This window comes from Lactuca virosa, chromosome 4 (genome assembly GCF_052849685.1).
Source record: "Lactuca virosa cultivar CGN04683 chromosome 4, Lactuca_virosa_CGN04683_v6, whole genome shotgun sequence".
Lineage (NCBI taxonomy): Eukaryota > Viridiplantae > Streptophyta > Magnoliopsida > Asterales > Asteraceae > Lactuca > Lactuca virosa.
The window spans coordinates 59379043-59390192 of NC_136429.1; the positions used below are offsets into that span (position 1 = coordinate 59379043).

The window sequence follows — 11150 nt, forward strand, 5'->3', positions numbered from 1 at the left end:
AAACAAAAATTACAGGAGACAGAATCGTTCCCGTTCCACAAATCAACATTCTTAAAAGCCATTGGTCTAAGGGAAAACCCAGGAAATTTCAATGTCGAAGAACCCATGACTGAAGAGTTTCAGTCATTCTTGGATCACATCGGGTACAGTGAGGAGTTCAAAGCCAAAAAGTTCAAGAAATCAGCGGTATCAGGTTAATGGAATGTTCTTATGCATTTCATCGTAAGGGGATTATCAGGAAAACATGGAGAAACGGATTCTCTAAGCAAAGACTGGTTGTATGTCGTGTATAGCATCTTCTTAGGGAAGAACAATGTCGTGGATCTCACTGAAGTGTTATGGCAGGACTTCAGGAAGTTTGCCATTAACCGCAAGCCTCACGAAATTTCAAGCCCTAGATTTTGGGCCCTGACGATCCAACAGATGTACAGAGAACGAAGCGAGCCAATTCCCATCTGCTCCATTCCGGAAGAGAAACGTCTTACTTTCAAAACTATCAAATCCTATCGCCTTTCGGACCAAACGTCCTTCATACCTGTACGATGATTACCGGGACACATGCTAGCCATTATTCCGTCCGAGTACATTTATTTAAAACAACACATACAGACTTTGATTATGTATAGCCCTACATAATCTACCCATGTCTCTGTTGAGCCCATCTCGGACATGGCCAAGGCAGTTCCATCAGGAGGCAAGAAAAAGAAGTCCGCCAAGCGAAAATCATCTCCCTCAAAGCCAAAATCCAGAAAGAGAACCAAAGTTGGTTCCTCCTCTCAAAAGGAGGAAGCCACGGACATTCCGGCTGACTCTGGCCATCCTTCTACCTCACTTACCCACTCTTCCGAAGTACCCTTCGGAGCTTCAATATCACAAGCACACACACACGGGGAGTCTCCTAAAAAACCACCCTTACCTTCCAAATAAGGTGATGCCGGTGTTGACAAAAGTTCCTTTCCCCCTGGAACAAACCCACGAGTCTCATTTGATATCCCATTTCCTTCTACACAAGTACGGTCTGAAACCCCTGTTCCGGACCCCAAGCATTCCGAGGCTGGAGCAGTCCCTCCAACCTTAGTCTTTAGGTGCCTCAACTGGTTTGATACCCGGTAAGGGTACATGACGACCAGGTGTTAACGATCCGTTGTGGGAAGATTTTGTTGACAGGGCCTGTACAAGACATCCGGAACTCACCAGGTCTCAAGTCGAAGCAACTCTCATCTAGATGAGAAATAGGGCTATTCATAGCAACCTGCCCTTCGTTGTCCCTACTGATAAAATCACAGATTTGGAGTTCGCTTCCGGAGAAACGCCAAAGACTCATCTCCATGATGCCATGCACTCCGATCCAAATGAAGAACATTCCGTTGAAGTCATGTTCGATGATGACGGTACTTTGATTGCTGCTCCCAAGCTGTTCTTCTCATTTCCCTTTCATACAAAGCCATCCTCATCACGGCCGGATTTAGACTTTGGACTCTCATCATCCTCTTCAGAACCGGTTGACGAAGAAATTCATATAGAGGATCAAGTTCAAGTCAATCATGAAGGTGAAACTGAATCAACTCCCAAGAATGTCAACGCCAATACAACCCTACCTGGCTCATCCGAACAACCAGTATTCAAGGAAGATGACAAGAACAAGTCCTGGACTTCCACTTCGGACATCAGATCTTCAGCAGGAAATTACATCGATCCCTTTTCCCTTCTGGAACTCCGAGACAATGTCTCAGACACTATGAAGAAAGTTGATGCCCTTGAGTCTTCCATGACCGGACTCAATACCAAACTTGATGCAAAGGTTTCCGGACTGGATTCCAAGCTTGATGCAATCCTCCAATCTCTGTCCGAAACCAACAAGTCCGGACCAAAAGTTGCTGAACGTGAAGCTCAGCTTGATCAACTCATCTCTCTTCGGTTGAAGTATACTGTAGATGAAGTTGAAAATAAGTACAATGATAGCTTGGATCACTACCTTGACACCATCATTACAATGCTCAAGGTCCATGACGACATGATTGGGGCCACCAATGAACAGATTAAGCAAACTCATGTTCGTCATGAGAAACAAATTCAATGGATGGAAAAAGGAGATTAAGAAAAAGGATGAGATGAATCTCATCATGCAGCAGGTTCTCATCAAGCTGCTCAGGGCATGCTGGAACATCGTAGATGTTCCGAATCACAAGTTCGACGACATGCTCTCGACACTCTCCAAGTTATTTGATCATTTCAAAGATCAGGCTCCCACAGCTGATGCTTATGATGCCCTAACTCTGCAGCTCAACACCAGTTTTCAAAAGGTGTTTGAAAAATTTTTGGACCTAAAGGAATTGTCTATGCTTGCACCGGTTGCAAGGCCTTCTGTTGCAAGAGGGGGACAAGGACCCAGTTCAAGATATCAACCCTGGAAACCTGTCTCGGAGTTCAGACTCCGAGATGAAAGTTCTGATAATTCTATACAAATCCTTTTAGGTTCTCCAGGTGGTGATGACAACAATGACAATGATGATGATGATGATGATGATGATGATGAAAGCGATGAAGAAGATGTGTATGTTAAGAACGGAGTAGTAGGACTTCCAGCTCCAAGGAAATATCCTACTAAAGTGTTAACCGAGGAAGAGCAAAGAATTTGGTCAGCAATATCTTGGCCATCTACCCTGGCTGATGTTCTTCACAGAAGCATAGAAGTTGCCAAGGCAAAAACCAAACTAACGGTTAATGCCTTCCGAGCCACTCCTTCAATGCTACCTCCAATTGCCTCTCCTATTATTGCTCCTATAGATGAAGACTCTCCACTCCGGAAGCCGAATGATATTCCGGAAGAGCCCCTGCCTTCCTCCTCTCCGAAGTTTGTTATTGATGAAAACATGCAACACATCCTCTCCACCCTCCAAAAACAAAAAAACAAGGGCAAAAAGCCTATTTCGAAAGATCATCAAGCTCACCGCTCCGGAACACCACCTAAGCAAAATTTTGGTTGGTCCGAAAAGGACTACTTCTATAAAATATTAACTATTTTTGGTTAATATATTAATCATATACTATATTAATAAATCATTTTATCTCTCTCTTAATATCAATACAAGCTATTTTATGGTTATGAAGGCAACCCAAAAGGACTCTACTTCCATTCACTAAGAATATACCAATTTAACTGTAAAAACTTGTAAAAACACGATTTCCTAACATCACCGTCTATTATATCAATTGAGGATTAATAGACAGGTGGTTTTAAGAACTTATAGAGAAAACCTCACTACATAAATCATACTCTACTCTCAAAGTAGAACCCTCAACCTAATCTAAAACATCTTACAAGAACATATGAAGGATTGATACAGACTGAAGAACAAACCCTAAGACGTATACACAAACTGAGAGAATGAGAGAAGAGAACTCTTGATCAGATGAATGAATGATCGATCCCAACTGTTCTGACCTTAAATATCTGGGTCACACCTGACCCGAAGATCCGTGTGCAAACCCAGATAATCTTGTGAAACATACACTCTGCCTCCTCAATATTTCATGAATGAACCTGCAAAACATTTTAACACAAATACTAAAAAATATATCCTAATTTTAAATAATAAAATGTTAGTTTGAATATTATAAAATATTCTTAATTTTAACAGCCCCTCAAACTAACCATTTTAAAACTATTCTTTATTTGAATATTTTGAAAATAACTATTTAGAAGAAAAAGGATCAAACAAACACAATTTATCATTAAGAATCTAATGTTGTGAATACATAAGAGACTTAGTGAATATATCTGCAATCTGATGAGAAGAACTAATCTTAATCAATTTAACAATTCCTTTTACAAAATTTTCCCTTATGAAATGAACATCAATTTCAAAATGTTTGGTTTTATCATGAAAAATAGGATTCATAGCCAATTTAATGGCTGAATCATTGTCACAAAATATATTTACAGGTACAAAAATCTAAAATCCAATATCATATAAAAATTTCAAAACCCAAATTAATTCACTTGACAATGAACTCAAAGCTCTATATGCATACTCTGTGGATGAACGAGATATAGTGGATTGCTTCTTGATTCTCCAAGAAACAGGAGAATCGCCAAAAAAATACCACATAACCAGTAATAGACTTTCTAGAGAAAAGTCTCTTAGCCCAATCAACATATGAATATCCTTTTAACAAAAGAGAATTGGATTGAGACTTCAAATAACTAACACCTTTACTAGGACTGAGTTTAAGATACCTTAACAACCTCATCGCTACTTGAACATGAGCTCTAGTAGGTTTATGCATATATTGACTTAAAACATGAACAATGTATGCAATATCTGGTCTAGTAATAGTAAGGTAAGTAAGTTTTTCTAATAAGTTTCTGAAAATCAGTAACATTCTCCAATAAAACATCATTGTTATTATCAAAAACAATATTGACTCAAGTGGTGTCTTAATAGGTTTGCAGCCTATCATACCAAAATCATGTATAAGCTCCAAACAATATTTCCATTGAGACAAACAAATACCATTTGGAACATTGACTACTTCAATACCCAAAAAAGATTTTAATTTTCCGAAATCCTTTATGAGAAATTGTGATTTCAAAAAATCTTTTACTTTGTTTATTTCAGCCTCACAATTTCCAATTACAATAATATCATCTACATAGACCAACAATATTATAACCAATTTTCCAAAAACTTTAACAAACATTGAGTAATCATTATAACTTTGTTTAAAACCAAAACTAACTAAAGAATTACTCAACTTTTCATTCCATTTACGTGGAGCCTGCTTTTGAACCATACAAAGACTTTAACAACTTATAAACTCTGTTGTCATTCTTACTGTGTGATATACCGGAGGTAAAGTCATTTAGACATCCTCTTCAAGAGAGCCATATAAAAAAAGCATTGTTAATGTCAAATTGATAAAAATTCCAATCATAGTTAACAACTAAGGTAACAACCACACGAATATAACAATTTTGGCTACAGGAGCAAAAGTGTCCTCATAGTTAATGTCTGCCCTTTGATTATACCCTTTAGCTACAAGACGAGCTTTATACCTTTCTATTTCACCATTTGCCTTGTATTTAATTTTATAAATCCAACGACATCCAATAGGCTTTCTATTCTTAGGTAAATCAGCTATTACACATGTATTATTTCTATATAGTGCTTCCATTTCTTGATTCATGGCCTTAATCCATTCAGGACTAAGGGAAGCCTCATAATAAGACTAAGGTTCAACAGTTTTGTCAGGTTGGAAACAAAACATTTATTATCAAAATTAAATTGGAGTAATTAAGAGTTTTTTTTTAAATTCCATATTTATATTTACCTTCTATAACATAATCACTAAACCTAGATGGAAGACAAGTTTCTCTCCTAGTACGTGTGAGACCAATAGACTAAGTATCAGGTGATTTAGAATCAAAATGACTACTTTCCTTAGTCCTGACATGAGAGTCAGGAGAATCAACAGAACTAGGAGCAGACCCATCAGATAAAGGCACATTGGACCCTTCAAATCTTAAACTAGCATCTATTCCTCCTCCTGTAGGACCTATTTTATTAAAATTCAAAGGAGAATTAGCACCATCTAACTGATGATCCAGTCTCTGAGTTCTATTAGAAACACCATCATCAGTAAAAATTTTAGAATGTAAAGGATCATCAAAGGAAAATGGATCAACTGTAACCCCCATAAAAATCATGCCAATTTAAAACTTTTTAAATCATTCACAACCAATAATTATTACAAATTTGTTTTCAAAATGGTTTCATGTCAGAGTATTCCAAAATCAAATCATAAAAACATAAGGAGGTGCACGATCACGCCTTCGCCTTCCCGCGATCATCAAAAGTACCTGAAACATAATCAACAACTGTAAGCCCGAAACTTAGTGAGTTCCCCCAAAATACCAACGTCATACAATAATAAAAATATCATAGCAGATAAACAACATGCATATAGATTCTACAGAATGACTGGATTGCCCTCACAGGGCCTGCAGTCTATCTGGCCCACTCTCGGAACCTTCAGCAAGTCTGGTCCGCCCACCCAGGCCTTCAGCCTGTCTGGACCGTTCTCTGGGCCTTCGGCCTGACTGATGTGCCCTACCGGCCTGCAGTCTATCCGGACCGCCCTGGGTATGTTGGTCTAAAGCACAAAGTATCATCCAAACAAACAATCATGTGCACATAAATATCATATGCTAGCTAGCATTTACAGATAGTCATACAGATCTAACAGATCACTAACATAGTATCATCCTATAACCAGGATACCGACCTAAACAGTCACTAACATGGCATCATCCTATATACCAGGATACCGACCTAACAGGTCACTTAGCATATCATATGCAATAAACCCGGATACAAATCCGAAAAGGGCCGACATTGGTGCCTTCGACCCTGTTAGTATAGTGCGGACAACTCACCTCACAAGTAGCTCGGGATGATAATGTCAACTCCCAAATACAGCTCCAAACTCAAACACCTACATCCACCAATGATCCATTTCCATAAATTCCAAATTACTAAAAAAAGTCAAACTGATCAACCCTTAATCAAAGTCAAAGTCAACGGTGAAGGTCAACAGTCCATGTTGACCCAACTCGTCGAGTGCAGTCTATAGACTCGCCGAGTCCCTTCACAACTCAGAAAGTCGCGAATTCCTCCGGTCAACTCGCCGAGTTTCCAGACAACTCGTCGAGTCCATGCAGTGTCCAAAATGTTGGGAAAACTCTAACCAACTCGTCGAGTCATCTTACCGACTCGCCGAGTCCATGCAGAACCAAAACAGGCAATCTTCATCCGACTCTTCGAGTTGACCATGCAACTCATCGAGTCCCTGCAGTCTTTTTCTTATCCAGCCGTTTTTAAGCAAAACCAAGGCTCCAAGTTGTAGATCTAGCCTCCTAGGGCATGGTTACCACGTAAAGTTGCAAACTTTACGTGCATGCAAGGTCTTAAATGCCAAAACCAAGCTAAGGAAGAGGTTTAAGCCAAAGAGAAGGGCCAAAACTTGATAAATTCAATAATTTTATGACTATGAGGACTTAGAGGAGTCCAGATCTGAAGTTACAATTTCAGATCATGCCCAATACCCAAAATGACCCACAAATATGTTAAAAATGGCCTTAAACCCATGAATAAGGAGATCTAACTCTAGAATGATCAAGGTAACAGCTTGTTACCTTCAAATGGAAGCCAAAACGATGTAGATGTTGGATCTACAAGCTCCTTCCTGTTCCAAGCTTCTCAACCTTCAAGCTTCTTCAACAAATGCACCAAAAAACACTCTTTTAGCCTCACAAACAGAAAGGAGTAGTAAAGAACGGCTATGGGTTTCCTTCTCTGGGTAATGAGGTGATAAGGGAGGCCAAAAGATGAGGGTTAAGTCCTTTAAATAGGGTGCAAACCCTAAAAATTAGGGGTTTCCCATTCAGCTCCTACTCGTCGACTTGGGGTCCTCCAACTCGTCGAGTAGACCTCATAAATCACGCGGCCTGATCCACTTCTACACAACGAGTTGGGGCATCCAACTCGTAGAGTAGGTCTAAGAATGTGAATATAAGCTTTAAATTTGATACCCGGGAGTCAGGGTGTTACAATTCTCCCCACTTGAACTAGACTTCATCCTCGAAGTCTGCTGCGGTAAATAACTCGGGGTAATGCTCTCGCATCTTTGCCTCCGGCTCCCAAGTCCACTCGGATCCCCTCCGATGCTGCCACTATACCTTTACCAAAGGTACTTCCTTGTTCCGTGAAACCTTCACTTTTCTCTCCAGAACGGCCACTGCCCTCTCCACGTAATTCAGGCGCTCGTCGACATGTATATCATCCAATGACACCACTGTCTCCTCATCTAATATTCACTTCCACAGCTGTGACACATGGAAAGTGTTGTGGATCTGACTAAGCTCCTCTGGGAGATCTAGTCTATACGCAACTTTGCCAACCTTGGCAATGATCCTGAATGGCTCGATGTATCGGGGACCCAACTTCCCCCCTCTTCTTGAAGCGAATCACACCCTTCCAGGGTGAGACCTTCAGGATTACCATGTCACCGACCTAAAACTCCAACTCAGATCGACGTCGGTCGGCGTAACTCTTCTGACGAGTCGACTCAGCTGAGTACGCCCAACATACTTAGCTTGTACGCACGACGTACTAGAGGCTTGACCAAAAAGCGGGTTGTTAACAACGTACACGCAGATCTTAAGACATTATAATGATTGTACGGACGGCGTACTTAAGCCCTTTCGTCCAAGATCCATATCTAGTCCCAAAATAACATCTTAAGTCATAAAGTTTCCAACTTTATGACTTTGCATAGCTAGGAAGTGTTCAATACTAAAAACCCTAACTTCTTAACTCATTAAGACATTATACCCATGCATGGAAGAAAACTAATGACAAAGATTTCATTTTTATGGCCTTAGACACTCCAAAACATCTGGAAGGACAATCCATTTGGGTCTAGAGCATATCATACTCAAGAACATCATTGATTGGGGACGAAAGCAGATAAGCATCAAGGTATAAACTTTATACATTTTGGAGATGTAAGAGGGTGCAAAACTTCCAAACCCAATGTTGCTCCAAGCTTCCAAGATATTCTCATTTCCTTCTCTTTCCTCTATGACCACCAAAACACACACTAATAGCTCAAGGATGCTCAAAAAATGGATTAGGGTTAGCTAAGGTCGAATATGGAGGTGGATGCTGAAGAATGAAGAGGTTTCAAAGAGATAAGGAAGTTTAAATAGGGTCCAAACCCTAAAATATAAGGTTTGACCCATGACCACGTACGGCCAACGTACGCAACGTACACCCAACATACACATGCAACCTCTATTTTTCATTAAAATGCCATTTGGGACCAAATTTGCAAACAACTCTCATATCAAGGATCAAAATGTAAAATACCTTGAAATCGAGATGTTACATCGTTGTTGCGTCGTTCCCCCAATTTCTTGTCACGTGTCGCAAGTCTTTCGGTCCATGTCACCCCTCTTCTAGAGCACAGGCGCACCACGCCCCTACCGAGTTGGAATTTTTAAAAATTTGTAGAATCGTATCTTTATCATACGAGCTCCGTTTTCGACGTTCTTTATATTCCGCTTTCAACTAACACTCAACCAACTTGAATTTCGATTTCTGTATCCTCACTACTGCGCTGAAACATTGAAGAATCATAATTTCTTCATATATAAAGTCAGATTTAGGCGTTCTCTATATGCACGCTCTCGGTTTTTACGAATAATGTGATTTTCATTCGGATTATTTAGGCTAATAAGCAATCTGTCTCTGATTCACTTTTTATGACGCACACAACTGTGTCGGTGATCATGAAACTTAGAAGAAGCATAATTTCTTCATGCAAAGTCGGATTTAAACGTTCCTTATATCTATAGAATCATCATCGCGACTACTATAATTTTATCAAGATTATTTCTCCTAAATAATCATCTATAAAAAAACATTGATTTATCGTTCATCGATAATTTCCCTAAAAAGGCTTATATTCAGCAACACGCACAATTAATGATTATCCTGTTCGTGGATTTTAATTATAATTATTATTAGTATTATACTTTAAATCATCTAGCCCTAACTTACAAAGTTACATCGACCATGAAGGTAACCCTCAACATGTCCGGTCCATGGTCCACCAATTTCTATCAGTCCGGTCCGGTCCGGTCCGGTCCAAATGCTCACCCCTACTCAGGTATCACCCCCACTTCTCCGGCTTTCCTTCATCACTATGTGTGGCTACACCATCTCTACCTCATTTACTATATATCAACTGAAGTTGTACTTACATAACGATTAATCTTAATCTGAATGCAATTGTTTTAGATTTAAGATTGAACCCATCTTACCGATTCTAACCACCACCGGATTTCGAGAAAGGTTAGACGTGACGAAGAATGGAGGCAATCGCCTTATTTGGACTTTTTTTCACCAGAAGTGGCTTTCATCCATGAGTATTTTGTTAGGTTTTCTTGGAGGAGATTTCACATCTAATGCAAAGAAGTGAAAGTAAAACAAAACAGAGCAATTAGTTACTTTTAACTGGTTAGAGATGTTGTTGGTCCCTGGAAGGCTCATCAAAGGGGGATGGGCAGGCAATGGTTGCGTAGAGGTGGAATGAATTTTAAAAATAAGAGTACAATGCTAAAAATGTAATGATTTTTTAAAATGCAATGTCCTAAAAAGCAATTTACTAAAAATAAGAAAATGCATAGATGAGAAATTCTTTTTTTCATGTTTCAATGTTGTTACAGGATGATTTTATAAAATGCAATTTACTAAAAATAAGAAAACCAAAATTGAACAGTGTCCCTTTATGTAGGCATGGCAATGGAGCGGGTTTTGACAATGATTTGATCTAAATCCATAAGAATTATATGGGTTTTGAGCATAGTGTTTGATTTGTTTACCGTTAACAATCTATACCCACCCCACATAAATATTAGAGTTATACATTTATAATTTATACCAACTAAAGTTTAATTTTAATTCCATTTGAAAGTCCAAAGGAAAAAGGCAAAAGACCAAGTTGTTTTTTACATAGGAGTCGATTTCTAGAATTCTAGTCATCTACCAAGAATCATGATGTCATTTCATTTCATCAAGCAATCACCAATTTCATTTAGAAATCAATAGTCAATTATCAACCGGAAGAAAGTTTGCAATTTTTATTTTCTATCAATGAAATCGATTGTCAAATATCAATTGGAACTTACTACAATAGTGATTTTTATTCCAATCGAAAGTCCTCGAGTATGTAATGCATTTTCTAAATTAACTGTTGTTTTATTTAAAAAATGTTAATTTAAGAATTAAGTAAAATGTGTTTGATTATTCAAAAAAACATGCAGGTTACGTGGCTGGTTTGGCTATCTTTTTTTTAACTAGTAAGCTTGAAGTTCCTGAATTCATAAGAAAGATTTACATAGACGTAGCGAGTAAACGAGCAAGAAGCTATGCCGCAACCCCAAAACGGGTTTGGATCAGATTTTGAAATTTGTTAAAAGGGTTTGGATCACAGTCGATTCGCTCCAAACTCGCCCCATTACCATGTCTACCTATATGTGTCATGTATTATCATTCATACCTAAAGTGATCATTATATCTCAT

The 11150-nt window shown here is 38.8% G+C and overlaps 1 long non-coding RNA gene across 5 annotated transcripts in view; it reads right to left on the reverse strand.

The window, feature by feature from the left end:
- Positions 1-5700: 5700 nt before the first annotated feature.
- Positions 5701-11150, reverse strand: part of LOC145104630 (uncharacterized) — a 28955-nt gene continuing 23505 nt past the window's right edge. For all 5 annotated transcript variants that reach the window (XR_013707129.1, XR_013707128.1, XR_013707127.1 and 2 more), the window contains one exon: positions 5701-5863. This is a non-coding gene — a long non-coding RNA (uncharacterized LOC145104630). The remainder of the gene's footprint in view (positions 5864-11150) is intronic.